General features: G+C 38.2%; 1 protein-coding gene across 4 annotated transcripts in view; it reads right to left on the bottom strand.

Moving 5' to 3' along the window:
* RNF180 (ring finger protein 180) overlaps positions 1-19,585 on the bottom strand; it is a 306,365-nt gene that overhangs the window by 266,106 nt on the left and 20,674 nt on the right. For 3 of the 4 annotated variants that reach the window (XM_064272434.1, XM_064272424.1, XM_064272417.1), the window contains exon 3: positions 17,208-17,264. The exons of the other annotated variant lie outside the window; for it this stretch is intronic. The gene's annotated coding sequence lies outside the window, so the exon portion shown is untranslated. The remainder of the gene's footprint in view (positions 1-17,207; positions 17,265-19,585) is intronic. 4 annotated transcript variants of the gene reach the window in all.

Raw genomic sequence — 19,585 nt, 5'->3', positions numbered from 1 at the left:
AGGAGCAGCTGGTGGATTCAAACTGCCAATCTTTTGATTAGCAGCAGAGTTCTTAACCACTGTGCCACCAGGGCAGTAAATATAAAACACACATCAGATTTTGAAGACTCAGTACCAAAAAAGTAGAATATCTTGATTTTTATAATGATATGTTGAAATACTATTTTTAACACACAGAGTTAAATAAAGAGCCCTGGTGGCGCAGTCGTTAAGAGCTCAGCTGCTAACCAAAAGGTCAGCAGTTCGAATCCATCAGTTGCTCCTTGGAAACCCTATGGGGTAGTTCTACTCTGTCCTATATGGTCACTATGAGTCAGAATCAACATGACGGCAATGAGTTTGAAGTAAATAAATTATAAAATTAATTTCGTCTGCTTCTTTTTACTTTCTAATGTGGCTACTACAATTTTTAAAATTACATATATGGCTTGCATTATATCTCTACTGAACAGCACCCATCTGGACCTCCTCACCCCAGGTCTTCGCATGATAAACCAAAAACCCGAACCTATTGCCATAGAGTTGATTTCAACTCATAGCAACCCTATAGGACAGAGTACAACTGCCCCATAGGGTGTCCAAGGAGCAGCTGGTAGATTCAAACTGGCAGAGGAGCTCTCAACCACTGTACCAGCAGGGCTCCTTTGCATAATTAGCTGCCTTCTTACCATTCAAATCTCAGCTCAATGTCACCTCCTCAGAAAGAGGTATGGTATATATAAGCAACATTTGGAGAATTTATTTAAATGTAGATCACTGGGCCACATCCATTGTTGCTGTTGTTAGGTGCCTTAGAGTCATTCCAACTCACAGCCCCTACTAAAAAAAATCCAAAGCCCAGTGCCATCTAGTCGATTCCAACTCATAGTGACCCTATAGCCCCTAAACCTCCCCCCCCAAAAAAACCCAGTGCCATCAAGTCGATTCTGACTTATACTATAGCCCCTAGAGATTCTAATTAAATGTTTCTAGGGTGGAATCCTGGAATCTGCATATTTAACAAACATACTAGGTGATTCTGTATATGTGATCCAAAGGCCACACTTTGAGAGAGAGAAAATTACAGAACACAGTCTAAAGCATGAAGAATCCTTACGATGAAACTGTTCTGCATCTTGATGATGGTGGTGGTCACATGAATCTACATGTGATAAAAGGGCTTAGAACTAAATAACATATACACAAACATGTCCATGTAACTGGGGGAATCTGAATAAGCTGAATAGAGATTATCAATGATAGTATCAATGTCAATTTCTTGGTTGTGATATTGTACTATAGTTATGTAAACCCACTGCCTTTGAGTTGACTCTAACTCATAGCAACTCCATAGGACAGAGAAGAACTGCCCCATAGGGTTTCCAAGAAGTGGCTGGTGGATGTGAACTGCTGACCTTTTGGTTAGCAGCCTGAGTTCTTAACCACTGCGCCACCAGGACTCCACTATATTCATGTAAGATACTAATATTCGGGGAAAAGGATTGAAGGGTGTACAGGAGCTCTCTGTATTATTACAATTGCATGCGAATCTACAGTTATCTCAAAAGAAAGAGTTAAAAAATGCTTTACAAACTCAAAATTTAAAAAACTCAAAATAAAAAGTTTTTTTTTTTTTTTTTAACCAAGCCATTGTCTTAACCAAACCAAAAAAACTAAACCCAGTGCCGTCCAGTCAATGCCAACTCATAGCGACCCTATAGGACAGAGTAGAACTGCCCCATAGAGTTTCCAAGGAGCGCCTGGTGGATTCACGCAACTGCCGACCCTTTGATTAGCAGCTATAGTGCTTAACCACTACACCACCAGGGTTTCCACTGTCTTAACATACCTCTATAATTCTCTATATACTTTTTCCTATATTTTTGGCTGTATACTTTTTGAATGGCTCTCCATATAACAACAATTTTGTAATATAATTCTCTATAAAGAGAATAACAAGATAATCGTTTTTCCTAAAAAAAAAAAAAAAAGATGAGTTATGCATATCTTCCAAATATTGACACGTTTCATTACATAATACCAAAAAGTCACCTTTGTTAGTTAGCATCACCATCTAGCTCAGCAGAAAAAGTTCTTTAATTACTGGGTAGCAATCAAGCTCATGATGGCAGAATTTCTTCAAAATTCTTACTTGCTTACAGCTTAAATTATGTCATTTGCAACAAATACTGCCAAATGTCCACATGTGGATAACCACAGTTTGTCAATCATTTTTTCTAGTAAAATTTGACATGCCAGGGAATCACACGAGGGCTTTTTCTCAAAAGAGACAGACACCACCCTTCAGTATTCTGCCAAGGGACTTTACGTGTTATTTTTTATCCCATAAAACATTAAAAAGCAAATATTTAATAAAATCAATAGTATTTACTGCTTCAATAAACAGTTTTTTAACTGCATGAATATGGCAGTGAAGAATAGGAATCCTACTTCAGTTTTTGTCACCACTGCCTTCATTCAGCTAAGGGACCAGCAGTTTTACCCACTATTGTTTTTGCATCATCAATACAAATTTCAGCACAGTGAAAAAGGCATCTAATATCTTAGAATATAAAAAAAAAAAAAGTTTTGACCTCATTGATCCCCTGAAAGGGTACGAGAGACACAAGGAGTCTTTGGACCACATTTGAAAACAACTGTTTTGTGCAAAACAGCTGTCCCCAAAATGCCACCTATGGAAATCTTATTTCCCACCAGTATTCTTTAAAAGATTTGAGAAGGTCAGATGAGTTCATATGGAGTAACATATTTATCACAGATTAAGGTGAAATTTTCCATGAAGTCAAATACTGGAATTGTAAACTCCATAAAGGAATTGTAAACTCCATAAAGGAGTTTCATTTTTTGGCCTACAAGCATCATGATGTGCATCCATTAGGCTATGTACATCCATTAGACCAAGACATAATTAATCACCTCAAGGTTGTATACTGAAGAGTGTGTGGTACATTACATCTCTATGACACCTGAAGGAATATTCATATGTAGATATAAAAAAATGGCATGCTGTTAACGTAATACCATTGTTACAGAAGTGGACTTTGGAACCACGGACTACTCACATAAACAGAGAAGCATGTGATAACTCTTGGAAATGAGCTGCACAGATATTGATTTTTTTGTAGAATTAATAACGTGTCAGTTCCTTCTGCTGATACTGAATCAATTAAAGTAGGCTTCCTTGATGTGTGTTGTGAACACAAAAGAAATGGAAGAAAAGGTACCCAAATTCAAGCAGGCCACAGAAAAGCGGCATTAACAACAACCAACCAATGATCTGTGGAATATTACAAAAATGTAAATGAATTTTCAAAGCAATGGTCACTACATTTGTTTTTGAACTATATAAGAACAAAATGAGACCCAAAAATTAATTCTATGTTAAGCAGAAAATAAAATAGCATCTTACTGATATGACTAAGTTTCTGTGGCATTTATGTACCTTAGTTCAATAAATATTTCTAGAACACTTTGAAAGTTGGCTTCTTAAACCACAAACTTCAATCAAAGTTGAACATCATCTCTTTATTCTTGTAAATTACCTCCTCCTCAATTTTCTTTATCTCAGAAACATAACCTAGGCACTCACTGCTGCCTTTCAAGCCAAGAAGTGTAGGGGGAAAGAAAATCACTGAAGAAATGCAGGCATACTGTAAGCTCTGTATCCTGATTAGTTCTGCCCACTTCAACTATCACTCCTTGGTAAAAGAAAGAATGAATCTTAACGATGAATGAAATAACAGTGTGTGGACCCATATAATCACTCACTTCCCACACACTACATTCTTAAGGAGAAAATATAAGAAAAAGTAGAAATTACATACAAAATTAACAGTTGTAAGGAGAGCCGAAATCTACTTTTCAAAATGGTACATTCATATGTGATGCTTAGAAATCATAATATGAGAAGTATTTCTTCCTAGGAATAGGTTTAATCATTAGGACACAACACATATTTTTAATAAAGTCTCAAAGGTCCCACTCCAATAATATTTGCAACTGAACCAAGAATGTACAGTAGAGAGAAGATACAGTAAAGAAGAAAATAAAATCAGTTTTTTTTTTTTTAATTTTAACTTGTATGTTGAAGCTACAAATATTCATTAAGTAAATATTTGCTGAGCACCTACTATTTTGTCAGGAAACAAAGAATAAGAAAAACACATGCATTGAAAGCATGTGAAAGGAGTCCCTACTCCACTGTAGGGCTGGGAAGAGTATGAGATAATGTCAGAGTTTTCAAAGGAAGACACTCAAGTAAAGACTTGATCCTAAGGTCAAACAGAGCACTGTCTCCCCAGCTATCTCTCAGGATGATTTCTTTAACAGAAGGGGAAATAAGGGCTAAGATATGTTTACTTTATGTGAAATATATTAACATAAGACATATTTACTTTATGTGAAATATATTAATATGAAACATGGCTTTAACCACAAGTAGATAATATCTGCATAAGCGGCCATGCTTTTACTGGATGGATATATTCTTTTTGATGGCTCAAACTATCAATAATCAAGAGAGGATTCAGATGAGAAACATGGCAGCAGAGGTAAGCATGCTTACCTAGCTTCGGAATCTTTTTTTCTTTAGGAAGAAAGCAGTAGCTACACAGAGAAACTTTTTGTTGGATAGAGAGGCAGCTATGTTAGGGTACCTCAAAAGATTTTTGGCTCCCAAAAATTAATGGGCACAAAAAAGAGATACGTATCTCCTAAAAGATAAAGCACTGACCTGAAAGCCAAAAGACTTGGGCTTGCTTGTTTTATTTATCCCTCCCACCTTAAAAAAAAAATATATATATATATATTTCAAGCTTGTAGCACTTTGTTTGCTCTGTCTTTCCTAAATGACCTCTTATGAGAAAATGTAGATCAAAATGATACTAATGATAATCATTAGTTAAAAAAAAAAAGTCTGAAGATGATAACAAAATACCCAGAAAGCAGCTGTCACCAAATCATAGCAAGTTAGTGGACCGAGGCTTCATTAAAAAAAAAAAAGAAGCTGACTAAAGCAACTAAATTTTAATACTTCAGATGTCTCCACTGGAAGTCCTGTAGGCAACTCAAACTCAACACATTGAAAGACAAACTCGAAGAAGGTGGGACCAAGATGGCAGAGTAGTCAGACTCTTCTGGGGAACCCTCTTACAACAAAGACCTGAAAAAACAAGTGAAATGATTATATTTATGACAAGCTAGGAGCCCTGAATATCAAAGGCAAAGTTAGAAAACAGACTGAGCAGCAGAGGGAGGAAGAGATGGTTCAAAAGCAGAGAGGAGTTGTCAGGCCTGAATCACCAGGAAACCTCAGGCACCATTCCCAGGAGTGAATGAGGCAGGCTGGTGGTAGCGTTAGGCCGCAGTCTCCTCAGGGAGAAACAGCCAGTTGCACAGCCTACTCACACCTCTAGAACCAGAGAACAGCGCTCTCGGTAAAAGCTAAGTATGTGTGTATATTTTACTGTGCTCCCAGCCCCCAAGCTGCCTTCAGTAGCTGCCTATCTCCCTGGGCCTGAGATAGGTCCTGCTGCATGTCCTGAGCCATTCTCCCAGCCCTGGAAGAAGAATAAACTCACAATTGGGGGAAAAGATAATCTGCCAGCTCCACTAACCTGGGAAGCTCAGGACAGAAGCAGTTCCTGTCCAGGCATAAACGGTCCATAGACTCTGAATACCTTTCCCCCCTGCATGGACCTGTGTGGGCCTATTTCAGGAGAATAGGCCCTTGTTCGTAGACTGCAATTCTTTCAGCTGTGCGGTGGAGAGGTGGGTGTTCGATATTTGACACCACTTTGCCTATTAAACAGGGTCCTCACTTACATCGGGGCCTAAGGACCAGTGGCTCCACTCACATCACCCAGCCACCCATGACAAAGGTTCAAAGATAACTGGTACCTCCCAGTCCTTACAACTAAAAGCACTGGGTGCCCATGGTCCATCTGCAGAACCCACCCACCTGTGCACTCTAGGAAACAGGGACACACTTTCCTCACAGACATTCGGGGAACAGTTGTCAGCCCCCTGCCTTCTTCAGAGTGTGACCCCCTGCTACAACCAGATACCGGTACATACACTCATCACCCCTGCCCTCTAAGACTGTGGGACAGAGCCTGTACCACACACGTGATGAACAACTGCGTGGACAATTGAGATTAATCCATACAAGAAAAGTGAATGGACTCCTAGGCAGATATACCCGATAACAGCTCTAGCCATCTGGTGACAGGGCGTTAAGAGCTTCAAAGGCGAAAATAATCAAGCTAGCTCACTCAAGCAACCTATTTGGGCATATCAAAACAAAACAAAGCAAGAAGCTAGGATACAGTAAGCAAAAATAAAATAAACTAATACAATAACTTAAAGATGCCTCAGAGACAACAGTCAATATAAAATCCCACAAAGAAGCAAACCATGATCACTTCAACAAGCTCTCAAAACAAAGAATCAAGGGATCTTCTGGATGAAGGTGCCTTCCTGGAATTACCAGATGCAGAATACAAAAGATTAATATACAGAACTCTTCAAGACATCAGCAGCAAGATCAGGAAGGGGGTCAGGCAATATGCAGAACAAGCCAAGGAACACACAGATAAAGCAGTTGAAGAAATTAAAAAGGTTATTCAAGAACATAATAAAAAATTTAATAAGCACCAAGAATCCATAGAGAGACAGCAATCAGAAATTCAGAAGATGAACAATAAAATTTCAGAATTAGACAACTCAATACAAAGTCAGAAAGGCAGAACTGAGCAAGTGGAAGGCAGAATTGGCGAGACTGAAGATAAAGCACTTGGCATCAATATATTTGAAGAAACATCAGATAAGAGAATTTTAAAAAATGAAGAAAACCTAAAAATCATGTGGGACTCTATCAAGAGAAATAACCTACCTACGAGTGATTGGAGTACCAGAACAGGGCAGTATAACAGCAAATACAGAGAGAATTGTTGAAGATTTGTTGGCAGAAAACTTCCCTGATATCGTGAAAGATGAGAAGATATCTATCCAAGATGCTCACTGAACTCCACATAAGGTAATCTAAAAAAAAAAGTCACCAAGATATATTATAACCAAACTTGCCAAAACCAAACATAATGAGAGAATTTTTAGAGCAGCTAGGGATAAATGAAAAGTCAACAGTCAATAAGGAGAGTCAACAAGAATAAGCTCAGACTACTCATCAGAAACGATGCAGGCAAGAAGGCAATGGGATGACTTATATAAAACACTGAAGGAAAAAAATTGCCTGTCAAAAATCATATATCCAGCAAAACTGATTCTCAAATATGAAGGCAAAACTAGGACATTTCTAGGTAAAAAGAAGTTTAGGGAATTTGTAAAAACCAAAACGAAACTACAAGAAATACTAAAGGGAGTTCTCCGGTTAAAAAATCAATAATATCAGATATCGACCCATGACTAGAACACCAGACGGGGCAGTCAGATGTCAACCCAGATAGGGAAATAACAAAAATAAATCAAGTTTTAAAAAAATGCTCAGAAAAGGGGAAACAGTCATGTCATAATGTAAAAGAAGACAACATTAAATCAATAAGGAGGGACTAAGAAATGTAGTCATAGAGCTTTCATACAGAAAGGAAGACAAGGTGATATAAGGAAATAAAAGTTAGGTTTAAACACAGAAAAATAGGGGTAAATATTAAGGTAATCACAAAGGAGACTAACAATCCTACTCATCAAAATAAAATACAAGAAAAAATAGAGACTCAGAAGAAACAAAATCAGGAACAATGAATAAGAGGAAAAGAAAATATATAAAGATAAACTACTCAGCACAAAAAATTAAGTGGGAAAAAGAAACTGTCGAGAACATACAAAAAAAGACATGAAAATGACAGCACATAATTCATACCTATCCATAATTATGCTGAATGTAAATGGACTAAATGCACCAATAACGAGACGGAGTAGCAGAATGGATTTAAAAAAACATGATCCGTCCACATGCTGCCTACAAGAGACACACCTCAGACTTAGAGACACAAACTAAACTCAAAGGACAGAAAAAAGTATATCAAGCAAACAACAAATAAAAAAGAGCAGGAATGGAAACATCAATTTCTCACAAAATAGATTTTCAAGTTAAATCCACCACAAAGGACACTACATAATGATTAAACGGACAGTATACCAGGAGGATATAACCATACTAAATATTTATGCACCCAATGACAGGGCTGCAAGATGCATAAAACAAACTCTAACAGCACTGAAAAGTGAGATAGGCTGCTCCACAATTACAGTAGGAAACTTCAACACATCACTTTCGGTGAAGGACAGAACATACAAAAAGAAGCTCAATAGAGATACGGAAGATCTAAATGCCACAATGAACCAACTTGACCTCAGAGACATGTAGACAACATGCCACCCAAGAGCAGCCAAGTATACTTTCTTTTCCAATGCACATGGAACATTCTCTAGAATAGACCACATATTAGGTCATAAAGCAAGCCTCAGTAGAATCCAAGACACTGAAATAGTACAAAGCATCTTCCCTGACCATAAGGAATAAAAGGAGAAATCAATAACAGAAAAAGCAGGAAAAAGAAATCAAACACTTGGAAACTGAACAATACCCTGCTCAAAAAACAACTGGATTATAGAAGACATTAAGGATGAAATAAAGAAATTCAGAGAATCCAATGAGAATGAACACCCTTCCTATCAGAACCTTTGGGACACAGCAAAAGCAGTGCTCAGAGGCCAATTTACATCAATAAATGCATACATACAAAAAGAACAAAGGGCCAAAATCAAAGAATTATCCCTACAACTTGAACAAATAGAAGAGAGCACCAAAAGAAACCCTCAGGCACCAGAAAGAAGCAAAAGATAAAAATTAGAGCAGAATTAAATGAAATACAGAACAGAAAAACAACTGAAAGGATTAACAAGACCAAAAGATGGTTCCTTGAAAAAATTGACACAATTGATAAACAACTGGCCAAACTGACAACAGAAAAACAGGAGAGGATACAAATAACCCAGATAAGAAATGAAATGGGTGATACTACAACAGACCCAACTGAAATTAAAAGAATTATATGAGATTACAATGAAAAATTTAATAAGTTTGAAAACCTAGAAGAAATGGGTGAGTTCCTAGAAACAAACCACTTACCTAAACTAACACAAACAGAGGTAGAACAACTAAATAAACCTGTAACAAAAGAAGAGATTGAAAAGGTAATCAAAAAACTCTCACCAAAAAAAAAAAACCCTGGCCCAGATGGCTTCACTGCAGAATTCTACCAAACTTTCAGAAAAGAGTTAACACCACTACTACTAACGACATTTCAGAACACAGAAAAGGATGGATTACTCCCAAACTCATTCTGTGAAGCCAGCATATCCCTGATACCAAAACCAGGTAAAGACACCACAAAAAAAGAAAATTACAGAATTTTCCCTCATGAACTTAGCTGCAAAAATCCTCAACAGAATTCTAGCCAATAGAATTCAACAACATATCAAAACAGTAATTCACCATGACCACGTGGCATTCATACCAGGTATGCACGGATGGTTCAACATTAGAAAAACAATTTATGTAATCCATCATATAAACAAAACAAAAGACAAGAACCACATGATCTTATCAATTGATGCAGAAAAGGCATTTGACAAAGTTCAATATCCATTCATGATAAAAGCTCTCAGCAAAATAGGAATAGAAGCAAAATTACACAACATAATAAAGGGCATTTAAACAAAGCCAACAGCCAACATCATCCTAAATGGAAAGAGTCTGAAAGCATTCCCCTTGAGATCAGGAACCAGACAGGATGCCCTTTATCACCTCTCTTATTTATCACTATGCTGGAGGTCCTAGCCAGAGCAATTAGGCTAGACAAAGATATAAAGGGCATCCAGATTGGTAAGGAGGAAGTAAAAGTATCTCTATTTGCAGATGACATGATCTTATACACAGAAAACCCTAAAGAATCCTCCAGAAAACTACTGAAACTAATAGAAGAGCTCAGTAGAGTATCGGGATACAAGATAAACATACAAAAATCAGTTGGATTCCTCTACGCCAACAAAAAGAACACTGAAGAGGAAATCACCAAATCAATACCAGTTACAGTAGCCCCCAAGAAGATAAAATACTTAGGAATAAACCTTACCAGAGATATAAAATGCCAATACAAAGAAAACTATAAGACACTACTGCAAGAAACCAAAAGAAACCTACGTAAGTGGAAAAACATACCCTGCTCATCAATAGGAAAACTTACCATTGTAAAAATGTCTATTCTACCAAAAGCCGTCTATAGATACAATGCAATTCCAATCCAAATTCCAAGGACATTTTTTAATGAACTGGAGAAACAAATCACCAACTTCATATGGAAGGGAAAAAGGCCCCAGGTAAATAAAGCCCTACTAAAAAAGAAAAACAAAGTGGGAGGCCTCACTCTACCTGATTTTAGAACCTGTTATACCACCACAGTAGTCAAAACAGCCTGGTACTGGTATACAACAGACACATAGACCAATGGAACAGAACTGAGAACCCAGACGTAAATCCACCCACACAGGAGCAGCTGATACTTGACAAAAGCCCAAAGTCAGTGAAATGGGGAAAAGGCAGTCTCTTTAACAAATGGTGCTGGCATAATTGGAGATCCATCTGCAAAAAAACAAAACAAGACCCATACTTCACACCATGCACAAAAAAGAACTCAAAATGGATCAAAGGCCTAAATATAAAATCTAAAATGATAAAGATAATGGACAAAAAAATAGGGACAATGCTAAACCCAGTACCGTTGAGTCGATTCCGACTCATAGCGACCCTATGGGACAGAGTAAAACTGCCCCATAGAGTTTCCAAGGAGCGCCTGGCAGATTCAAACTGCCAACCCTTTGGTTAGCAGCCATAGCACTTAACCACTACGCCACCAGCATTTCCAGGGACAATGCTAGGAGCCTTAACACATGGCATGAACAGTACGCAAAACATTACTAACAATGCAGAAGAGAAGCTAGACAACTGGGAGCTTCTAAAAATCAAACACCTATGCTCATCCAAAGACTTCACCAAAAGAGTAAAAAGATTACCTACAAACTGGGAAAAAGTTTTTAGCTATCACATTTCTGATCGGCATCTGATCTCTAAAATCTACATTATACTGCAAAAACTCAACTACAAAAAGACAACCCAATTAAGAAATGGACGAAGGATATGAACAGTCACTTCGCTAAAGAAGACATTCAGGTAGCTAACAGGTACATGAGGAAATGCTCACAATCATTAGCCATTACAGAAATGCAAATCAAAACTACAATGAGATACCATCTCACTCCAACAAGGCTGGCATTAATCCAAAAAACACAAAATAATAAATGTTGGAGAGGTTGTGGAGAAACTGGAACACTTATACACTGCTGGTGGGAATGTAAAATGGTACAACCCCTTTGGAAATTGATTTGGCACTTCTTTTTTTTTTTTTTTTCTTTAAAAAGCTAGAGATAGAACTACTGTATGATCCAGCAATCCCAGTCCTTGGAATATATCCTAGAGAAATAAGAGCCTTTACACGAACAGATATATGCACACCCATGTTCACTGCAACACTGTTTACAATAGCAAAAAGATGGAAGCAACCAAGGTACCCATCAGCAGATGAATGGATAAATTATGGTACATTCACACAGGAAACCCTGGTGGCGTAGTGGTTAAGTGCTACGGCTGCTAACCAAAGGGGTGGCAGTTCAAATTCACCAGACGCTCCTTGGAAACTCTAGGGGGCAGTTCTACTCTGTCCTATATGGTCGCTATGACTCAGAATTGACTCGACAGCACTGGGTTTTTTTTATATTCACACAATGGAATACTGCGCATCAATAAGGAACAATGATGAATCAGTTCATAACATGGAGGAATCTGGAAGGCATTATGCTGAGTGAAATTAGCTGCAAGAGGACAAATACTGTATAAGACCACTATTATAAGAACTCGAAAAATAGTTTAAACAAAGAAGAAAATATTCTTTGATGGTCACAAGAGTGTGCAGGGAGAGATGGAGACGGGTTTTTATTAATTAGTAGATAAGAACCATTTTAGGTGAAGGGAAAGACAACACGCCATACTGGAGAGGTCAGCACAACTGGACTAAACCAAAAGCAAAGAAGTTTCCTGAAAAAACTGAATGTTTCGAAGGCCAGTGTAGCAGGGGCTGGGGTTTGGGGACCGTGGTTTCAGGGGACATCTAAGTCATCTGGCATAATAAAATCTATTAAGAAAACATTCTGCATCCCACTCTGGAGAGTGGCGTCTGCAGTCTTAAATGTTAGCAAGCGGCCACCTAAGGTGCATCAATTGGTCTCAACCCACCCGGAGCAAAGGAGAATGAAAACACCAAAAACACAAGATAATTATGAGTCCAAGAGACAGAAAGGGCCACAAAAACCAGAGACTACATCAGCTGAGACCAGAAGAACTAGATGATGACCGGCTACAACCAACGATGGCCCTGACAGGGAACACAACAGACAGCCACTGAGGGAGGAGGGCAGTGGGATGCAGACCTCAAATTCTCACAAAAAGACTAGACTTAATGGTCTGACTGAGAGTAGAAGGACCCTGGAGGTCATGGTTCCCAGACCTTCTGTTAACCTAAGACAGGAACCATTCTCAAAGCCAACTCTTCAGACAGGGATGGGACCGGACTACAGGATGGAAAATGATATTGATGAAGGGTGAGCTTCTTGGATCAAGTAGACACAGGAGATAATGTAAGCAGCTCCTGTCTGGAGAGGAGGTGAGAGAGCAGAGGGAGTCGAAAGCTGGCCGAATGGATACGAGAATAGAGTGGGGGGAAGGTATGTGCTGTCTCATTAGAGGGAGAGCAACTAGGAGTATACAGCAAGGTATATATAAATTTTTGTATGAGAGACTGACTTGATTTTTAAACTTTCACTTAAAGCACAATAAAAATTAAAAACAAAAAGATTTAAACATAAAAAAAAAAGACAAACTCAACGTTCCTCACAAATTTGTTTTTCCCCTTCCCCTTCTCCTCCATACCAATAACATTATTTGCCAAATCTCAAAGGCCAGATATCAAGGTGTCATCTCTAATTCTTCCTTTTCCCTCACTCCTCAGAAAGTTTTCTTGCGTCTATCTCTGAAATGTCACTTCTGTCCGCTCCCTTGTATCCCATCTGCCACATTTCAATTTCCAGCCATGGAAATTCATTGTCTTGACACTGCAACAGCCTCTTATCTGGACACCCCTACCCCAATATATCCTTATAGCCTTACTAACCAAAACAAAAATACCAAACCCATTGCCATCGAGTCGATGCCAACTCATAACCTTACTAAAGCTACAGATAATAAGTTAACCAATTTAGTCCCATTTCAACAACCTTTAATTGCTCCTTACAGCCTAAATAAAAAATCCCAACTATTTAACATGACATTCAAGAGGTTAGCCATCTCATCTCACATTAATCTTTTCATGCATGCTATGCTGAAGTTCCAATGGGCCAACTACTCAAATTCTCTAGCCAGGCTTTATACAACTCCATTTCTTTGTGCATACTGTTTCCCCAGTTTGGAATATTCTTCATTGTTCCTCTCCTCCCCAACTCTTCCCCTATCCCACCCCAAGTTCTGCTGCTTCTTAGCCTACAGAAGTATTCCTCTGCCCCCAAAAAACCATATCAATATGGTACCTCCCCTATAGTATCTCCTTTGAGTTCTCTATTTCAGAATTAATCACCCTTTCTTGTAAGCTGGTGGTTCTCAAATTTCTTACCAATGTGGCCCACTAACAAATGACAAAATTTGGCACACCTACCTTTCTAGTTCCCATTTTCCTTGGGAAAATTAATTAAGTGAACCTAATAAAGCATTATCAATTTTTTTTTAAATAAAGCATTATCAATCAAGCAAATTTTAATTGGATTTTATAACATCTGAAGTAAAAAAAAAAAATTTTTTTTTACTTTAGTTAAAGGAGTCTAGAAGTTTCCTGACAGAACATTTATGCATTTGGGAAATTACAGGCCAGAAATATTATTTATGTAAATAAATATCATTAAACATCACAGGATTAGACAAACTGCAAACTAAATCAATAATTCAATAATTTATAGGCACAAATAGCAGCAATTAAAAATCATAGCCACCTCAAGACGACAGTGGTGATGCCCTGATAAAACATCCTTCTGAAAACTGGGGAATTCTCCACTGTCTACATGTTCACACATACAATTAGAATTCTGCCATATTGCCAAGCAGGCAGTAAAACCAGCCTTCCTATTAGAGTATTAAACTGCAGTCCTCAGGAAACTCTAGTAACATGAAAATTTTGGCTTATGAATTCAAAAAACTAGTAAGCCTTAACTCATTTAACTCTTAGGCCTATGTAAAATGAAAGTCTACAGAACCACAAGTCCTTGGCCTGTACAAACCAACAAAAGGACCTTTTTTTTTTTTTAATCAGTTTGGGATCCATAAAGAAAACAGGCTAAAACCCATTATTTAGGAATCACTTCTTGAAGCTCCACATGTTACCTATGTCTCTGTTTTAGTACTCATATCACTCCGCCATTAGATATTGTACTAATGAGTATGTGTGTTCCTTCCTCTAAATTGAAATCTCCCAGGGAGAGGACATAAAAAAAGTGTCTTAAGTCCTTGCAGTCCTTCACAATATCACAAAATATCTTATAAATGACTGTATGTGTTGTTGACCTGAATTAGAGCTACGGCTCTCTCACTCTGGGCAGTGAAAAGAAATTATAAAACATCAAGTATAAACCATATTCTTCATAGCTAACATTATGGATTGCTTGCTTCTCTTTATTTAAATTCACCTATGAGCTGAACATATGCCTAAGCACATTACACTGCATTACTTTGGGAAAATGCCTAAATTGGAGACCAAATTATGATTTACATTCTCACATGGTTCTGGTTGAATCCAAATGTTTGTGCCAGTGTACAACATTTCTACAAGATTCTGCCCCTTCCTAGTAAACGTTTACCTACTCATGGTTAAAGTTAGAAAAGAAAAAAGGATAAGCTGTAACTTTAAAAAATGTTACTAGATTTACTTTTAAATAAAATTATCTGAGTGTAAAACAGGAATATAGTTAAAGAAACTACCAATTAGCTCACAATTATCAGATAAATTCCATTTGAATGGAAAAACACATAGTGCAGTAATCCAGTCAACAGGTAAGGCTAAAACCAGGGCGAGTCGTGGAGGTGTTAAATAATGGTCAAATTCTGGATACACATTGAAAGGAAGTGTTAAATAATGGTCAAATTCTGAATACATATTGAAAGTAGAGCCAACAGGATTTTCTGACAGACTGGATGTGCAATCTGAGAGAAAGAGGAATCAAAGATGCTCCAAGTTTTTTGGCATGAGCAAACAGAAACATGTCATTGCCATCAACTGAGATAGGAAAGATTGCAGGTAGAACGGGGGAGCAGATCAGGAATTCAGTGCTGAATGTGTTAGGGTTGAAACACCTGTTTGACTTTCAAGTAAAACTATTAAGTGCACAGTTGCATACATGAACCTAGAGTTGCAAAGAAATGTCTGGACAGGAGATTTAAATGTGGCATGGTTCTTTGAAGCCATGAAAATGGATGAAATCATCAAGACTGTGGGTATAGAGAAGAAAACCAAACACTTAGCCCTGAGCTCACTAAAATATTCTGGCGATTTAAATTTCCTATTAGTTGTGTCCACTAACTCTCACATATGGTAAATCATTTGCTCAGGGGTTTCATAATTTTGGAGTATGAACTCGTCTTTACCATGAGAATACTATGGGATCTTGTTTGAGGACCTGTCCCTGCAGGAGGAACAGTTTCACATTTGTTATCTGCCAGGTGTCCCTGGGACATCACCAGCCCAGGGTTTTGTTTTTTTTTTTTTTTAATTGTACTTTGGATAAAAGCTTACAGAACTAGTTTCTCATTAATCAGTTAGTACACATATTGTTTTATGACATTGGTTAACAACCCCGTGACATGTCAACACTCTCCCTTCTCAACCTTGGGCTCCCTGTCCCCTCCTGCCTTCTAGTCCTTGCCTCAGGGCTGGTGTGCCCCTTTAGTCTCATTTTTGGCCTTCATCTGTGGCTGAAGGGTGAACCTCAGGAGCGACTTCATTACTGAGCTGAAAGGGTGTGCAGGAGAGAGACTCTTAGGGTTTCTCCAGTCTGTCAGGTCAGCAAACCTGGTCTTTCTGTGTGAGAATTTTATTCATTTTTCTCCAGCTCTGTCCAGGACCCCCTATTGTGATCCCTGTCAGAGCAGTCACTGGTGGTAGCCAGGCACCATCTAGTTGTACTGGCCTCAGTCTTGGGGAGGCCAAGGTAGACGTGGTCCATTAGTCCTGTGGACTAATCTTAGCTTTGCATCTTTAGTTTTTTTCATTCTTCCTTGCTCCTGAAGGGGTGAGACCAATGGAGTATCCTAGACGGCCCCTCACAGGGTTTTAATATCCCAGGCACTACTAACTGAAGTAGAATGTAGAACATTTTCTTTATAAACTATGTTATGCCAATCGAACTAGATGTTCCCCAAGACCGTGGTCCCTACAGCCCTCAGCCCAGAAATTCAGTCCCTCAGAGAGTTTGGATGTGCCTATGGAGCTTCCATGATCATGGCTTGGAAAAGCTGTGCTAGCTTCCCCAGTACTGTGTACTGTCTTACTCAGGGATACTTCCGACATAAGTTTCTCAGTTTGCGTCTCAGACGGTCTTAGTTCAACGATCTGTATACAAGGCCTGCCCTGATAGTATAAATTCCAACCCCTAAATCTGAAGTTAAGAATTTTCAGGTGATTTGGAAGAAGTCAGGATCTGAAAAGTGTTAAAATGAAATTATCAAACCAAGCATTTATCCTACCTTTGTTATACAAACTATTTCAGATTAACCAAAAGTTACTAAGGAAAAAATCTGTCATTATAGAAGCATCACAGCTAATAAATATGATCAACAGAATCACCATTTTTCAACCCCTAAAGAAATGATGGATCTAGATAATGAAATGACGGATCTAGCATCAATGGATGCTAAAACCATTACCTAAAAGGATGGTAGTGGAAGTGAGCACTTTATAATGAAGAATTAGAGTGTTACCACCTAAACCCAAAGATCAATCTTAACATCACTAAAAATAGGACAGCCAAGCATCGTGTACCTCTTTTTGTTCCACTGGGATTCAATAGGAAGTACTCAGCACCATCTATGACGTATCCTTTAAAAAAAAAAAAATACAATTAACCTAAACTGAATCAACCATCTTAGCCTAAAAACCAGTTTACTGACTATATGGAGAATAGAGAAAGATGTTAATTGATACCATCTTCCCAAATCTCAAATGCAGGAAATTCTACAGGTAAAATGATTTGCTTTCTTCAATAAACAAGCTTTTAAAAAGGAGAGGAGAAACTTACAGATTAAAAGAGATTTAAGAGACATATTAATTGAATGCAATGCACAGACCTTGTTTGAACCTCAACCCAAACAAGTCAACTGTAAAAAGACATTTTTGAGACAACTGGGGGAAATCAGACATGAACTAGGTACTGGATATTAAAAAATTGTTAGTTTTTCTGAATGAGACATACAATATTATGGTTTGTTACATTAAAGATGTATTTACAGGCAAAATTATATAGTGTATAAAAACTATATAATGCAAAAAAAGAAAATTCAAGAACGCTGATAACTATTGAAGCTGGCTGATGGATACGTGGGAGTTCATTACACCATTCTATTTTTGCGTATTTTTTAAATTTTCATAACAAGACACTTACAAAATAAAAATAATAAAATTTTGAGATGAGACTTTTCCCTGCCTCCTACTCAGAGACTAGGCCAATATAGACTTTCTTATAATCTTTCTGTGGCAGTGGACAATTGTCTTTTTTTTAATCCACTGTTTTTCTAAGAAGGAGGCCTGGTGGCATGGTGATTAAAGTGCTCAGCTGCTAACCAAAAGGTCAGCAGTTCCAACCCACCAGTCACTCCACTGGAGAAAGATGTGGCAGTGTGCCTCTGTAAAGATTTACAGCCTTGGGAACCCCTGGGGGGCAGCTTTACTCTGTCCTACAGGGTCACTGTGAGTCAGAATCGACTCAATCACAGTGGCTTTGGGTTTTTCTGAAATTGTTGCCCTTCCCAGGTCCTACCTTTACTTGGGGGTATCAGTTCTCAACTCAATGCCTTATGTGTACCCAAAGGATCAGTCTCTTGTATGACCATGAGTATTAAAACCCAAGCCACTAGATTACAAAACTTTAAGGGTAGTTTTGATGTCATGGGTCTATTTATCAAGCTCCCCAAACTCCCACATTCTTTTTTGCTCCTGGGGATTTACTTTACTTCATTACAAACAAGCTCACCCATGCATCTTTGCAGCATTTCTAGGTATCTTTAGATTTTCAGTATATCAAAACCAGAATCATCCCCTCCTGTTACCCACTGCAATATAAACTTCTAATTCCAATTACTTTGCAGTGTCACTCAGAGTTATAGTCATTATTCTTAGAATCTGACCCCAAAACTTCAGAATTCTAATTAATTCAGAATCTTAAATAAATCTTCCAAGTCCTTTATGGTTGAGGCCAGGTCATTTGCTTGCATTCCTTACCACCTGTGATTTAAAATAACTTCATTTCCAAAGAAGGCTTTCCTTGAAGTCAAGAATATAGAGAAAGAGTCAATCACTCCACGCTAAGCTCCAGAGAGACTTGGTCAAGACTTTCTCACCTAATTTTGCCAGCTCTGCCAGTCAGTTGAGCACAGCATCAAAACAGCGCTGAGTAAGGAAAATATCTGAATCTCAGCTGTATCACAAGCTTTGGAGAAGTCATTTAACCTTTCAGAAGCTTGGTTTAGCTAGCTGCAAAATGGGTTTTAAACTGTCTGCATTACAGGTTTCAGCTATCTTCCTTGTAAGATATAAATTATATTAATTGCATCACAGAGTTGTTTTAAAAATTAAAAGATAGTAATTTCTATTGTGACTTTAAGACTTTTTAAGGTTATTTCGCTTTAACTAGGCCCATGATTCCCAAATACCAGTAAACAAATAATTTCTAAGGATCAGCACAAAGCTGGTTCCTATGAAGCAGAAGTTAAAGATGACCCAAATGTCCAACATTTTTAAACTGCTATGCTGCTTCATCATCTCTAGCATCAACTACTCCCTCTCCCCTCAGTAGTCTCCCCTCCTGTCTTTGGGTTCCCTAATTTGCTGCAAGGTCTTGAAATGGCTCACGTGGTTGTGGAGACTGGCAAGTCCCAAATTCATAGGTCAGGCGTAGGCTTCTCCCTGGCCCTCAGTCTTTGCCCAAAGACACTCAGCTTTCTCGCTCCTTGGGCCAGGAAGCCCAGAGTGCTGTCTCCTGCTGATCTCCACTGCCACAATTACCGTATCACACAGTCCTGCCCAATCACCTGGGTGGGAGTTATACGACCATGGCTAGAAAGGCCACGCAAAAAGCAATCCATTACACCACAACCAGCTGTAAAACTACCTGCATCATACTAGCCCAAGAATCTTTTAAAAAT

Source organism: Loxodonta africana, chromosome 2 (genome assembly GCF_030014295.1).
Source record: "Loxodonta africana isolate mLoxAfr1 chromosome 2, mLoxAfr1.hap2, whole genome shotgun sequence".
Classification (NCBI taxonomy): domain Eukaryota; kingdom Metazoa; phylum Chordata; class Mammalia; order Proboscidea; family Elephantidae; genus Loxodonta; species Loxodonta africana.
Note: the sequence above shows the minus strand (reverse complement) of the source record. Positions and strands in the feature narration are given on the sequence as shown.